The sequence below is a fragment of the Orbicella franksi genome, chromosome 6 (assembly GCF_964199315.1).
Source record: "Orbicella franksi chromosome 6, jaOrbFran1.1, whole genome shotgun sequence".
Lineage (NCBI taxonomy): Eukaryota > Metazoa > Cnidaria > Anthozoa > Scleractinia > Merulinidae > Orbicella > Orbicella franksi.
Genome location: NC_138150.1, coordinates 7,062,964 through 7,079,555, shown reverse-complemented (window position 1 = coordinate 7,079,555; position 16,592 = coordinate 7,062,964). Strand labels below are relative to the sequence as shown.

The window sequence follows — 16,592 nt, the reverse complement described above, 5'->3', positions numbered from 1 at the left end:
CAGATTTATTGTTTGCATTCTCTGGTTTTTGTTTTCTTCATTACATCGTTTGTTTTTTTCCGTGTTGGTATTAAAGAGGAAAAAAGAGGCCTATAAGGTGTCGTCACTGAACCTAATTTTTGGAAAGTTTTTTCCGCTTTCAGGATTGTCCTTACCAAGTAACGAACTGGCCAATGGGAACGTTTTCACTTTTGTTTGTATTTTGGTCGTTTCATTTGTACTCCTCAAAGATTGTAGTTAAGCCAAGGTTGCCACAGGTGAGTAAATGGTCAAGAGAAAAAGATTCCTCGATGTCGGTGAAAGTTAGAGAATTGTATTTTGAGTCAAGGAAAATTGTTATTTTGTAGAAATGACGGCGAATATTGAACTGGAAGAATATTGAAGCCGGATGAAACTTTTCAGGTCACTGTGATCTCAAAGGTGAAGGATGAGAATATGGTGAAAACTTATCCGTCTAGATTGACTGGGTGGAAAGGAGGGCTCTCAGGGGAGGTTGGCTGCCGTTACTATATCATGTTGTATTGATTGATCAGGGAAATTTTATTTTTATCAGGGAAAAGTCAGGGCATTTTGAAAAGTGAAAAGAGAAAAGTGAAAAGATTGCAACCATGCAAGCTATGCAAACGTCGACGCTTTTTCTTAAAGCTTTTACCGGGAGAACTTAAACTTAGTTTTATTATTTTTAGTTATTTATTTTTAAACAGATAAAATAACAAGCATGATCAATTTGATATTTTTTAAAAAAGGTAATGTAATAAACACTTTATATAATATCGCCATTAATTCGTTTCATCGTGGCTATTTATTACTTTTTTGATAGTGTGAAACGCTAAGGAATTGTTATGCTAGAAAACATTTTATTTTTACCCCACGCATAGTTATTTGCAAGAGGTGATGAAGAAAAAAAGCTAGATTATCAGAAACAAGTACTAAATTAAAGGAAGGATTTCATGTAATGTTTCAATGGAGTTTAGATTATAAAAATAGCTAGAATTTATGAAGCAAGAGACTTAGTAAGGTGGGTTGAGACATTTTGTTCTATGATAAGTACTTTTTTGGTATCAGCAACAGCAACGGTAGTTTAATTTGCAGAATTAGCAAAGAAATGAAATTCTACTAAGGCCATCCCTGAGCTCTTGGTTGTACATCACGAAGATGCTGCATAGTTACCTAGCTGATGAATTTCTATATTCTCATCACCTATTTTCTTTACGATTCATTGATATTGAAGGAGAAATTAGATCTTGGTCGAGATTGGGAAGACAAAGTTCAAGGAAGACTGTCAGCGTTTTATAATTTTGAGTAATAGAATGAACCTTACTTTTACTCCTAACGTGACTTGGAATGCAAGTAAGATCTGCTTGTAAAGTTGCAGAGCCTTTACATATTTCGTTCTTTTGTTTCTTCTGTTGATGACCGACTGTTATACAATGATGTACTTAATTGCTTTTGCGCGCAACGAGAATTTGAAGCATTTTTGTTGTTTTACCTTCAACTTCAAAAATATAAAGCAAACTAAACCAAAGGGAATCTATAGAAATAAACTTGTATGTAATTGTATGTAAAATCTGCGTTAAGCTCAGCTAATCGTACGTCTTCGTTGTTGCATGCCTCAAAGCAAATTTATTCTAATTCTTCAGCCTTGAGACATGTTCTTTGCGCCGTTGTTACAGAGAAAGAAAAACATATTTCGTACAAACGGCTGCCTTTGGGTTTTTGGTTTCACAATTTCACGTTTATCTAGTTTCCATAAATTGCCAAGAACGATTTCTAGATGACAAAAATACAAAGAGATGAGGACCAGTATTGATGCACGACGAGCAGTGACGTGATCGACTACGTAGTGCCAAAAATGAGTTCTAATTCAACATTAGCCCGAGTTTCTGATAATCCTAAACTCCCGAGAGTTTACAGAAAAGCTTTATGAGATTGCCAACAAACCCAATTTTGTCTCTAGAGGTCTCTAGAATAACTTCATAAATATGGTAAGCTAAAAGACCAAATAGTGACTGAGTAAGACCCCGCAGGTATTTGTTAGATTTTTTTAAACATTTTTGCAACGTTAATGTCTGTTTTCAAAGAGCTATTGACGAGAATGAATAAATGAGGTTTTTGAGTTAAGGGAAAAGTGTATTTTAGCGAGAACTTCCTGAAAAATCGAGTAGCGGGGCTTCGATTTTGCGTAATCGAAGAAGGTCTGTGGTTTTTGAAACTTATTTCGAAAGTTTGAGAAAATAAACTAAGTCAATTGAAATTACGTTTTGAAAGTCAGGACCTAATTTGAATGGTCACACTTGAAAGGCAAAAAGCTCACGATGAACGTCACTGTGAACAAAGAGATCTATCTTTCTCTAAACTTCTGCACTCCAGATTTCTTCTTCTTTTTTTTTGCCGGGAACGTACGAGGTAATCTGTCGCTGGAATTGGTTCAAACTTAATTTCGCTATAAAGGCAGAACAATCCTTGCCGTGCTGCTAAGCTTTCGTGCTATTTCGAGGAATCTGACCACTGTCGGAATGCTTTGAAGTGAGTTTTTGGGCTCTCTCTTTGTTCTCACTATTGTTCGGGTTTTAAACTTATTTTAATATTTTGTTCTGCATGACCTCATCGTAGGAAAGTGGTTTTTAAAGGAGCGATATGGTTGAACAACTTTTACATAATTTGCTCCCAATGTCTTTGTACCGTATAGAAAACTGGATCCCGGAATGGTTATTTCTGCATCAACTTGGTGCTATTTTTTACTAGAACGTCCATTTTTCCTACAGACCACACCTTTTGGACTATATTTGAATCCAAATGAAGCAACAGCCCTGGACAAAAAAATATAACGTGCTGCTATAAACACTAAAACACTTTTAATTAAACATAGTTATGTTCTCATTTGTCATTAAAGGCTAAAGTAGCCGAGTGGCTTTGATCTGAAAAGCTTACACGATAGGTTGATCCTTGATATTGCCTTGAAGTTGAATTCGTGGTTTAACCTAGGAATGCAGTACTTTTTTTTCTGTGGTGCTTACACTGCATTTCGTGTTCATAAATCGAATGTTTCACAAGAGCCTTGATTTAAAAACAGTTTTCCAATGACAAATCAACACGGGGTCTTGGATATAACTTGACCTCCATTTAAAACCTTCAAAACAAATTGGATTGTTTAAAACAGGAAAATTTGGTTGGAATTTCAAACCACAGAGTTATTATGTTTTTTCTTCTAGAAAGCGGAACTTCTTGCAGCCCTCCAGGTTATGATTTATTATTGAACAATGAAAAGATCTTGTTTTTTTTCAAAATTATGAATATTTATTTAATTTTATCAGTCCTTTAACTTATTAGTGAGGACGTGGTGTCTTTCATGAATGTGTTTCAAAACCCTGTTCTTTTCATATACATTTGTCCAGAACTAAGAGTTTTATATCAATGTTCGACATTTAAACTGGCCAATGTAATTTGCATCTTTTCAAAACTAAGAAGTCTACGATTCCATGATGCCCCATTAAAAGGGCTCTTAGAAGTACCGAAAATAACTTGTATTCTTTTGTAGTTAAGCAACTGGATAAATATCTTTCAAAAGAAGTGTACATGCAAATTAGGTGGATGTTTTGCGCAATACTTAGCGTATACTCGAATTCTTGCTGTATTATTTCGACGATTTAAACTCTCTCTCCGGCGAACAGCAGCTTTTGCTGCAGCATTTCAAGCAGGATTACGCGGAAAGCTTGATGCTTTCTGAATTAACATTTCTGCGAAGAATAACCCTGTCAATGTTTCCATTCTTTGGGTTGAATCGCAACTTTAGTAGAAAATTGGACATGACTGTTTAACAAACAAAGTGAGTTTTTAAGTCCTTTCTCGTCGTGTGTCAGCTTTCTAGTTATGTGAAGTCTAGTGGCCAGTATTTATACTGTAAATTGTTATTTTTATTACCTATTGTATGTAATTGCTATCTCACATCGCGTGTAATGTATTTCTACGTGTAAGTTATTACTGCCATAAATTAACTCTCGCTAATTATTTTAATTATTTGTCTCAATATTTGTTGTCACGCAATCCATCGGCAAACAACCGAGTGGGTGGGAATCGAATTTTTGCACACTGATGTCATTGTAGCCTGTGTACATCTCCCCCTCCCCTCTAAAAATTCGATTTTTTGAGGAGAAGGGGCGGATGTACACAATTTTGCATTTGTTTGCTGTAGACAATTATCAGGAATGCCTAACATTAGCTCCACCCTTACAAGATCAAATGCTGCCGTTGACAATTCTCTATCTGGACTATAAAAGCAACGTGTTGCTAAAAGATAGCCATGGATACGAAAACGCAATATTTATCGAGCTCATGAACGTTAATTTGGGAAACGTGATGTCATATTGGTAAAAATAAAGATCTATTTATGTTTGTGACAAGTTGGGCCTGAATAATTTTCCAAGTAGTATTTGTGACGTTTTAGAACATCGCAAACAGTAACCGTGGTATTTTAAGCCATATGATTGGTCGCCGGTCTCTAAGAAAATTGGATATTATCCACCTCTGTGAAGTGAATACTGTTCGGGGTAATTTTCGTTGTTGGGCGATGAGGTTACTGTGAATAAGGAGTATGTCCTAGCTATGTTTACAATCAAAGATTTACGTAGTGAATTTGTAACAGCTCCTGCTATTCCTCCCCCACCCCTCCCCCCCGCCCCATGTTTGCACCACAATTTCAAGCTTTTTTGCTTATGTTTAAAGTCGAGCAACGAAGAACATCCTTATGTTGGTCGTTCAGGAATGTATACGTAATTATCCAGACATTTGTCAAAATCTTCCTCTAAAGCGTACGTCCCTAGTTTGTTGACGACATCCAACCTTTGCAAACTTATAAATGGTAGTGTGTGATGGCTCAGCCAGTCACGTTGCACCATTTGCATCTAGTGTTTAAGCAGGTGTTGAGTAAAATTATACTAAGAGTTGATAGCTTTATGTTTTTTTGTTTTTACATCTATAGATCCTCTCACGAATAGGAGAATCTTTGTTCACCATATTTGCCTCATTAGTATAAGCGATACAGTTTCAGTTACACTTTTTGTTCGACGCGGGGTTAAAAACTCAAAATTTTACACCCACCCAGACATTTTGCAGGTTTCGAAAGCCAGTTTCTCCTCGAATATTACACCCAAAGAGCCAAAAATTTCATCAGTTATAGTTTCACAAGCTCTTTAAATGTTTGTAATCAATTCGTGTCTAGCATCATGCGTTCTCTGCGCAAAGTAGTATGTTAATGAGGAAAAATGTAAACAGTGACGTCAACAAAGATTTTCCTTTATTGACTTTCTCTTGGGGTGAATCTGTCTATACAATAGCTGCCTTATTAGCACTTAATTGCTCAATGGATTTGAGCCGATAAATGAAATACTCTTTGTGTGACGCAAGATTAAAAATTCAAAGATCAAAATTTCGCCATTTACTAACTTTTACAAGGTCTTTACGTGAAACTGTTTGGATTCAACTCGAATATCGCATGTTGCCTTCTCTACTCAAATTAAAATGTTAATGGCAAAATGTAAACAGTGACATCAGCAACGATCGAATTGTTATGTTTGCATTTTCGCTGGGGACCAACTAAATTGTTATAAGCCCCAATTTTTTTTTTCTTGCTGTAAAAATAAGCCGACAGTGCCAAACTTTTCTGCCCTACAGGATACCGACTGTTTTTTGGAGAGAGTCATATGACAATGATTTCCTAGGACTAGTAACGGTTATTTTCATCAGCAAATGTCAGCAGCCCAGGTTGCGTCACCAACGGCAGCGTCCATTAAAAATGAATTTATATTTTAGTTGATGACCTCGTTTGTCAAATTAATGTATGACATAAAAAAAACAGCTATTTTTTAATCTGTATATATCAGCTTTATTCAAATTTAAACGCGAAGTTGAGTTTTGTTTTTTTAATTTTGTACGGCATTCGGTAAGAGAAACAGCTGGTTACTCTTTACATCACGGAGAGGAAATTAGTGAACTAGATTATATAATGAATTATTTTGATCAGTTCATAACCATACATCACAGTGAGTGAGGTTACTTTGCGAGTAGCAGAAAATCAGAAAATTTGTCAAGTCTGATAAAATTTGTTGTGTTTCGAGCTGTATAGTGTTAAAGGATATCATTTAAGTAACTGTCATTGAGGAAAAGCGTATGCGATCATGTGATTTCGAATTTATGGTTCTATTGGAGTGCTACTTTCATCGGCGTTTCTCAATGTTTTCTTTATAAATTTATGATTTTTTCTTCATTTTATTTCATCATTTTTCTTGGAGCATGCAGAGAAAAAAATAATTTTTGTGCATGACCATGGTCTTAGTCTGAAAACTACATGTAACCTAATTGAAAAGCCCTCTTTTCGGTGTTGTCCAGCTTAATTAGAAAAATCAGTGAAACAACTGTTTGACTCCAATTTGCTAAGCGCCTTTCAGTGTTGCTAAAGTTTGGTTTCACTCTTTGCTCTGGAAAGTGTTTATTAGTCGTCAATTAATCCATGGCTTATTGCCATAAAAAGTAGCCTGTGGTAGCGATAACGTGAACGAGGCTAGTTTAGACATTAAGAGAATAATTAGAGTTTCGATTCCATTTAGCGCCTTCCTTCCAATAGGATTTATGCAGATTATATCAGTTGCTCAAAATTCAACTCCGCAAGCCTCGTTTCGGTGTGCGGAATTCTTGCGGGACCTTCATACTGTTTTTATCTTTGCATTTCACTCTTGCTGCTCTGGAAATTGCATTACGACTGAATTTGTGCATTTGGAGACATGCTTGGGTTTCCTATTCAATTAACTCCCCACATTTGAAGTTGTTTTTGTAATAAGCGATTCTTATTTCTATTAACTCTTGCATTTTACAATATGCTGTCATATTCCAATACTGGTGCCTGCCGTACCAAGTTAACTTTAAGAAGCAGTGCTGAGAATTAATCCTTTTGGATTCCGTGATCCCTCCAACATGGCCATCAAGACACTTGTGGCGTTATCCCCAAGCATAATTTTCCATCAAATAGACATCGAGCTGGCCTGATATGCTCCCTGGGCAGACAGACAACATTTACAAACATAAAAAATTACCAGGCTGATTAAAAAAAAAAAAAAAGAAAAAGAAAAAAGGTTGTAGAGAGTCTCGGTTAACTTGCCTTGAGGGCAACCCCAGCTATGTGAATGGGCTAATGTTTCCCTAGCTCAGACCCTTGCGTTTTAGCGCGTGCATCGCACGCGCCGAATTAATATTTTGCTGAGCTTGCGATCTCGACGAACTCGAGACAAAATAAAGGGTCTGTGGACAAGCTAGCTCACCAAAGAGAATCAAACTTTTTCTTTGGTTTTTTATGACATGTTGATGATATAGTTACAATGGAATTATTTTTCGACCTTTTAAACTCCTAGGTTTGGCCGATAACCAGGAGTTTTTTTTAGCATTTTCGTTTTTCTTTAGTAATATATACTGAATAGAGAGGTTGAGCATGACGTTAACGGCAGACGGGAAACGGCAAAGATAACTTCTGATTTTGAGTTCTTTTCTTGTAATCCGTAAATAAAGCACACAAAAATGGAATAACGTCTCCTACTATTCATTGCAAATACAAATAATTTTACTCTACTGTACACACGGCCGATGAGAGACGACCCAAGTTTCATTTTTGCCGTTTGCCGTTTGCCGTCATGCTTAACCTCTCTATTGTGTCCAATCTGTAACTGGGGTTTCACTTTGCTGTTGTTGTTGTAGTTGTTTCTATTTAGCACGATTCAGTTTTTGTAACGTTCCGCGGTTTTAACGTTCCGCGACCTTGCTGCTTGGCATAATCGACCCGCAAATTTCAGTGGCGGATCCAAACCTTGAGCTAAGGGGATAGGGGGGGGGGGGGGGCGGCTTGCCCTGCCGGCTATTCTTCTTTCTGCGATTTTTTTTTTTTGACGCAAAATTGGGGGGGGGGGGGGGGAGAGGGGCTCCTATAGATCCGCCAATACGTTAGTGATTCATAATAAAAAGGCCTCGATTTCTCTGAAGATCTTTCGCAGCTACCCTGCGAGCAGAGTCGCTTCGATCTTAATCCCAACCTATTCGCACTCGTTCCAATGGCGCTGAGTCGTATTCAGGCGAGAAGGAACTGATGTTGGCAAGGCGACGAGAAGTTTGTAAGCTAGGGTGGCTCAATCGAGAATGAGTAAATCCATCGAAGCAATGCAGCTCATGTAGCGGAGGTTCTCCAGTTCTTGTACCTCACGTAGTATGCACGAAAAGTCATTCTTTTTTTGTTTTACTGCCCAAGTATTGCCAGAAGTCAATATGGTAACTCGTATAACTAGAATAACCCGTAAGCCACACATGTCAATCATCATCCACTGGGAAATCGACGGGTTTGCTCATACAGCACTTCGATTGTAACTCAACTCCATTGCTGCTGGCTCCTTCCACAAACTGCTATTTGTGTCATAAATATAGTTAAAATGTCTTATATTCGGCTGACCAAAGTGAAAGAGACCACATGTATTTTTTACAATTCAATTTTACGTTCAATTTTATGTATTTTTTATGTATTAATTTAATGTTCAGTTTTATGTATGATTCCAATTTATTTTGTCTTTCGAGAAAAGTAAGTGGTTTGATGTCTTGCAAGCTCAGGTCCGAATGTTTTTCTCATCAAACACTCGATTAAAAGACTGACTGCTGGCATATTTTTCTTTCGCAAATGAGTACGTTGAAAAGCAAAATAAAAGAAATTTAGATCCCGCTTATGAGTAAGATTTTCGGAGTTTTCAATTACCCTGTGCCTATTTTTCGGTGTGTTTTAGAGAGTTATCATCAGTGAATTCATATAATCTCGTTAAAATTGTTCGCTCCTACTGGTGAAGCCGACTTTGGAATAGATAGTTATTTCCTTGCAATAGTCGGTTCCGCATTATATAGGAGTATGCTTTAAATTGCGAAATAAATTAAACGTATAATTAAAGTTATATTGCGCAAATTAGTATAGGAGATCGTATGAATTAGAGTTCAATTAAGAATTAACACCACGAGTTATATTTGAAAATTCTCTCAAAATTGCGCCAGCCTTTAGGCGAGTGCAATTTGAAATAATTTTCAGATATCACGAGTAGTGGAAATCCTTAGTTGCTCGAGCTTTCATAGGATTCCTCATTTATTATATGACGGAGAACATTACGACCGCGCGCGCGTTAATTTGCACTGCAGTGCAAATTGAAAATTAACGATAAATTGTCCTGCTCTCAGCCAATCACAAAGAAGTAATTTTCTCATTCATATAATAAACACATGAATATGATCAAATGCACTAGCCGGTTTCGTTTGCGGCCGAAAACAACAGTATACGTTTAGATTTAGAGACAAGGTGTCAAAAATGTACCTATTGGAACTACATTGTAATACTCGTGCATGTGCCTTTTGATCTTGTTATTGTCATTCAAGCTTTTCTGTTCATATATACAGTTGTGTTTTGCTCAAGTAGTAACTCTAACCCACACGTGAAAAATGGAGCATTCGTTTTGCACGGGTCTAGAAACAGTCTCCAGATGTAGAATCAATTAATGACTCTACTTTTTTTTCTTTCTTATTCTTTTGTAAATGTTAAGCAAATAGACTCATTTAGTCTCTCTAATGCAGGTGCTAACTTTGCTGTGTCCATCAACATCCAAAGAACTGAATCTAAAATCTAAGGATCTTCACTTGGTAGTATTGTTACCGGCTTCTCATCTACCGTGCCTGTAAAGTCCAAAATTGTAATGATCTTTTTGGGTTTTCCGAACAAATAGCTTGCCTAATGTACCTCACGCTGAGAAATGACGTGCATTTATTGGATATAATTTAAGCAGTTGTTACAGACTTTCGTGTAAATTAAAAAAAAAAAAGGTTCATTTCACGGTTATCCCGAAAATGTGAGCAACGTTTTGCGGGAAAAAGACATCTGAAAGAGTAATTTGTGAAATACTTTACCGCCTTCGTCTGCTGACTGAGGATAATCGCTTTAGTAAGGAAAGGAATCGAGGAAAAAGTAACAGTAAATCAATTTCGAGAAAAACCTTGAATGTCAACGCTCGATGGCGTTAAAAAATTGAATGGATGTAATGAAGAACTCATCTTGTAAGCTATTGTCTCGAAGTTATCTGAATGGATCATTCGTTTCGCACGTGATCTGTGCGGTATGTTAAACTAGAGGCAGTTTCCATTTGTACGATCAATCCATGATATTTGGTTTTCTTTTTCTTCATTATTTCTATGAAAATCTTAAGCGAATATATAAGTAGGATCTCTCTTGTGCAGGTACTTTGCTAAGTTCAAAATTCAGGTGAATTTTGTTTTTGGGGGGTTTTCGAAAACAAATAGCTTGCTTAGTAAACATTAAACAGAGACCAATGACGGTTATTTCTTGGTTTTACGATAAGCGGTAATTAGACACCTGTATGTAAATTAAAACTTTAGTTTTAATTTTACGGTCACCATAATGAATTGCTCGCTTTTATTGCGAAAACGAGAGCAAAATGTTATAAAAACAATGCATCTGTAAGATTGATTTGTGGAGTACTTTACTGCCGTCTTTTTTGACTACAGAGGATAGCCGCTTTAGTAACGAAACAAATATCTGTCTTCTTGAAAAATCTTCAGTGTCATCGCTTGTTGCCGTTAAAAACTTTACTGGATTTAATGAAGAGCTCATCTTGTCAGTTGTTGTCAGATAGTTATCCGAATGTCTCCGAAGTTGAAAACCTTCGTTGGACCAGCCTTGTTAATCTTATGTTTAACAATTTTCTGTCCTATACCGCCATCATGTTGAACGTTGTAACAATCCACGCTATAAGAAAAACTTCTTCGTTGCCAAACACTTTGAAGACACTGCTCCTGAATCTTGCTGTTACAGATGTTGGTGTTGGATTAATTGTTCAACCAAGTTACACCTCGCTCCTGGTCAAGTGGTTACAAAATAGTGATGACTGCAATTTCAGAGGTGCATTTGTCATGCTTTCGTCGACATTTTGTCTCGCTTCGTTCTGGGGTGTTCTGGCTGTAAGTGTTGACAGATTTTTGGTCTTCATCTCAGATATCAGGAACTTGTGACTCACAAGCGTGTTGTTGCTGTAGTGATCTCAATATGGCTGCTTAGTGTAATTTTCCCGTTGGTTGTGTCGTTGTTCTTGCCGGATATGTACTCACTTCTGACATTTGTTCTTGGAAAAGCTGGTCTCGTTCTTGCAACATTGGTTTACATCAGAATTTACTTAACTGTGCGACGCCACAAGAATCAGATTCAGGCCCTGCAAGTACAAGACACAGGAGAATTTAAGGAAGCGATTAGTTTTGCTAGGCTCATTAAATCAGCAGTCGGTATATTCTACATACATCTCGTGTTTTTGCTTTGTTATTTGCCTTTCTTGATCTGTTTGGTTGCCTCTGAAATTAATGAGCCCAGTATTCCTTTGAAGAGTTGGTTCATTTTCTCATTGACTCTCATGTTTCTCAGTTCTTCTTTGAACCCAGTAATTTACTGCTGGAAATTGAGACACATTAGACACGCCATCATGGACATACTGCGGAACATGCCTTGTCTCAGAAATCGCGCATCCGAATTATCGTAGGGCCGACAGTTCTATGCCATCTATAACCCACACACATTGACTGTTGTTATTGTTGAAAACGCTTGTTTGTATATAACACAAACTACGAACAGTCTAACTTAGCGGCCTGAAGACAAACGAGATTGTGTTAAACTGACCGGAAGTGTTAATAGTCAGTCCAGTGCATATGTGCGTCTGCAAGTTGCAATATAGGTTTTAGGGCTTTTCATCTGTAATCATTTATTGTATAGTTTTGACTGTTTATGTCAATTTTAAGAGGGCCTCTGTTGATGTAAGGGGGTGTTACTTCTGAAACAGCCACCCTGATATAAATTAAACAAAGCTTTCTTTCTAAGTAACGGATTGATAAAGCTCAGTAACTTTGGACACATGTAGTCATGTGGTAGTCATTGCATGTTAGAAGAGCGGAAAAATAGTATAGTAAATGCCTGGAGTATATTTGTCACATAAATTAGAATAATAGAGAATTCCACGCTACATTGTGATCTTTCTTGTAGATAGCAAACAGTTATACTGACCACTTTATCGTCGTTTTCAATTGCATTGCATCAACTTAAAAATAGGAAAGTGGGAAGTCCAGCGCTGACCCTCTTTGTTGCGCAATGGTACGTTCTCGGGAGAGAGGGAACTAAAAGATCGCTTTAGAAGTGCCCGGTTTTTCAATTTTTGTTTAGTGTTTTATTCGTGGCAGTTAAGCGCTCTTTCGAAATATGTCACTCTCACTTTCCGTGCCAGATTAAGAGAACTTATAATTGGACGGTTTGACTTTTAAAGCCCTCAAGGAGTACGTAAGGTGTTGGGTCGCCTCGATGTTTGCTTTGGCTGGTACTGCACTTGCCTCAAACAACCTTCTTTGGGATGCAGTGCCTGACGAGACAAACAAACGGTTGCGTAGAAGGCTTGAGCTGCGCTTGAGCTATGCCGGCGCGTGCACATTAAGCTGCAGGTGTATAACTAATTAGCATACTAAACGGTTTTATTATGTTAATTTTCTTCTGACAGTTTATTTGTTATCTTTTGAAATTAAAGTGGTGTCATGAAGACTCCGAAACATCACTCGTTCTTATCGCTAATTTTTACTTGACTTATGTAAATTGGCCGTTGATTCATGCTTCAGTTATGATGCATGCGTGAAGTTTGGAGAGTGCGAAAGAAAGCTTAGAGGTGTTGTATACTGAGTTTCATAGCGCGGCTTTGCCAACCATTTTATAAAACTGTACTTATCAACTACGAAACGTTTTCGTATCCACGTGCTAACTCATTTTTTGATCAAGTATGTAGATACTAAAGGATCTTCGTTCGGTAGAATCCTTAAAGGAGAAGGTCACTCCAAAAAGCTTACTTTTGTTGTCTTTTCCTAGAGCAAGCAAACATTCAGCTTTTCTACCCACCGAAGTTTCGGCCTCTGAAGTGTCTGCTATCCTGAAGACCGAATTGGTCTGGAAAGAAGCGACTTCGGAGGCGGCCATTTTGAAAATGTACTTGGCAGCCAGGCCGTGTTTATGTGACGTCATTCCATCCGTCTCGAAATTTGCGGGAAGAAGAAAAACCTGTAACTGACTTCGCATTCTTCACAAGGTTAACTGAAATGTATTTTGCCAAGCGATTATCCACTTCGCTATCTTCAATACAATTATTTCGGAGTTTGAAGTATGTTTGGCTCAAAATAATATGGCTCAACAGCAGCCATAACTCTGGGCTCTGATAGTTAAAAGGCTTGTCGGAAGCCATTTGGACAATATCTCTTGGACAGAATGACGTCACGAAAACGCGGCCTGGCTGCTGCGTACTCTTCAAAATGGCGGCAAATGAACGACGTCGAATTTTGGGCTTCTTTGGAGACGAATGTCATAAGGAAAACCTGCACTTAAGAGGCTGAAACTTCGGTGAGTGGCTAAGCTTAGTGCAAGGTTTTCGTTAGCGTTGACAAAAAATATATGTTTTTTGGACTGACCTCCTTTCACGATATCTTATTTAATGTCCAATTTTGGGACAGCTTTTTCTTGTTTTACAAACATAACGCCTGTTTAATAAACCCAGCAGTCAGGCCAGTGACGTTTATGTCTTGTTTTTATTCTAATCAGTTGTTAGAAAGTTCAAGACCCACGTATTAATTCTTCATCACGATTCACTCAGTGTCAGTTTTATCTGTGTTTTTTGACAACAGAACGTCTGAATTGGCTTGATGCAGAAATGCTTCGTTTACCAAAAGTTATGACTTTAATTTTTAGGTTAGTTGATCCAATTGGTTTGTGTCTTTAAGAAAGGAAACTGTCCCGGGAAACTGTCTATTGACAGTTTGGTGAAACATTGTTGCATATGAAACGCTCGGTCACTTGAAAAAACCTATGTGGCGACAATGATGAAATCATCTTGTGAACTACTCCCGCAGTCCTTCCCCAAAGTCTTCGAATTTGCGGACGTCCGTTCGACTTATATCGCTATTTATGTCGTCAACAATTTTCTGTCCGCTATCATGTTGAACATTGTGACGATCCAAGCAATGAGTAAACCTCTGTCGTTGCCAAAGACCTCAAAAAAATTGCTCGTGGGTCTTGCTGTTTTTGATGTTAGTGTACTGGGACAGCCTCTTTACACCTCACTTCTGGTAAAATGGTTATAACAAAACGAGCCTGACTGTAACACCTATATGGATTTTGCTGTAAGTGTGTTTTCCTATGCCTCTTTCTTGAGTACTGTGACTATAGGGGTGGAGGGATTCTTGGCAATTCATCTTCATCTCAGATATCAGGAACTTGTGACTTCACAAGCTTGTTGCTGCTGAGGTGATTTCAATCTGGCTGCTTAGTGTATTTTTTCCCTGCTTGGTGTTCTGAGTCTCGCGAGATATTTTGTTACCTATTGAGCTTTCTGTCGGAGGTTTTTGTCTTCTTCTTACAACAGTGGCTTACATCAAAATTTATTCAGCCATACAACGTCACAAGAATCAGATTCAGGCCCTGCAAGTACAAGACGTCGCAGAGAGTGACAAAATGGCAAATTTTGCTAGCCTTAGTTAATCTGCGGTCGGTATATTCTACCTGTATCTCGTGTTTTTGATTTATTGTTGCCTTACTTTGTCTGTTTGGCCGCCTTTGACCTCAACGGCCCCAGTATCTCTTTATAGAGATTTTCCTTTTTCTCGTGGACTCTTGTATATCTTAATTCATCATAAAACCCAGCAATGTACTGCTAGAAGAACAGACACATTCAACTCACTATTACCGACATGCGGAATATGCTGTGGTTTAGAAATAGCGCTTCAAACCAATCTTAAGACAAGCCACTTTCAGTGCTTTTGTTGTTCAGTCCAGTAATTAACTGCTGTAAAGAAAATCGGTTTAATTAAAACCACCCAAAGTACTTCCACTGTTTGTAAATTTTCTCCATTTAAAATTCTTTGTTATACGTCTAGGAAGCATCGATGTCAGTAGACGTGGTTTTTCATATTGTGCTTAATTAGCTGTTTGTTAAGTTTCCCTGTATACAGTGGCACTGTTGGCTCTTCGTATCCCAGTAATTATGTAGTTGATAATAATGTGAATAAACATCGAAATATTCCAACTTGAGTTACAGTTATATTATTATTATTATTATCATTATTATTATTATTATTATTATTATTATTGCAATCGTTTTTTTATTCTCGGGCGATGCTTTTAAGCTTTTAAGCATCGCCCGAATTTATGTCACATTTAATTGTGTATGGATTGTGACTTTACCGTTGGTGATAGTTTCACTTCGTATGGTGTTGATTTCTCTCAATTCATGTTCGTCTGCAGGAAAAACCCACAGTTGGAAACGCGTTTGTTGCGTACGCCACATGCGCAGCACATAAAACTGGTAGCAGATTACAGGTATACTGTTAATCAAACATACTTAGCGATTTTTTTGAAGATATTTTCCTTTCCTTTTCTCCCCTTTTGAAAATATAAAATGATTCATAAAATTTCTTCCATGCAAGTACTTTCTCTTTTTCGGTCAACGCTCTAAGCATGTAGCTAAGGATCTTTTTTCGGTTGTATTCTTATCGATATCTCATTCAACACGTTCAAAATATCCGAAACAAAAGAATGATTTATTTGGTTTTCGCACAGGAGTTAGCTTGTTGACAGAAACCACAGATAGACAGACACCGCTGACATTTCCTTTGTTTGAATGTGATGAGTAATTCATAATGGTAATTGAACTGAGTGGAGTGCAATTTGGTCTGAAATCATACGCGTGATTTCAAAATTGAACGAGCGCGCAGCGCGAGTTCGATTTTAAATCACAAGTATGATTTCAGACCAAAATTTCACGACACAAAGTTCAATTGCCACTTTATTAGATCCATTTTGAAATCGCACAATTTTATCGCCTTAAATTTTAGATTTTTGGTGTATTGTTCCAGTAGCCGGTTTTTAAAAAAAAGCTGAACCGGAAACGCCTTTACGTCTCATTTAATATGCAAAACCATGTCATGTGACGAAAACTCATTCGAGCATGACAAAGAAACAAGCAGTTCTGAAGTCAGAACGAAAATAGTCTACTTCAGGTATAAAAGTTCAATTCTCGTCGCCTGAATCAATTATGGAAGGCTTTCCTTTCTTCTGTGGTTGAGGCTGAGACTTTTCATTGTCTTTGGAGAAGGAATTTGAAGGTGCATATCCTGTGTAATTCTGCGATCGATTTCTTTTGAATTGTGAAACTCCCTCGAGTGCACGATGCCTAGTAAATAGTACGTTTTTTTTCTTTTAAATACCGTTCAATGGCATGATTTTAAGGGAGTCCAGCTCGTTATCATCTCCGTTTCTTTTTGTGACCTCGGCGTAGGACTCAATACTCGGGACCTTGTCAAGTTCTTGCGGCGCCATTTGTTTTAAGATATTTCCAAGATGGCGGGACTGGCACCGGCTTCGTAAGAAGTTCGTTCATTCATTATTTTGTGCATTGTGGCGTGTGTTGACTATGTTTATTCACAGCGACAGAGTTGAGCTCTTTTGTTGC

General features: G+C 37.6%; 1 long non-coding RNA gene across 1 annotated transcript; it reads left to right on the top strand.

The window, feature by feature from the left end:
• Positions 1 to 231: 231 nt before the first annotated feature.
• On the top strand, positions 232 to 15,719 carry LOC145489263 (uncharacterized). The gene is made up of 4 exons (XR_014049580.1): positions 232 to 257; positions 348 to 492; positions 879 to 926; positions 15,386 to 15,719. It is a non-coding gene; the product is annotated as an uncharacterized LOC145489263 (long non-coding RNA).
• The last annotated feature ends 873 nt before the right edge of the window (positions 15,720 to 16,592 follow it).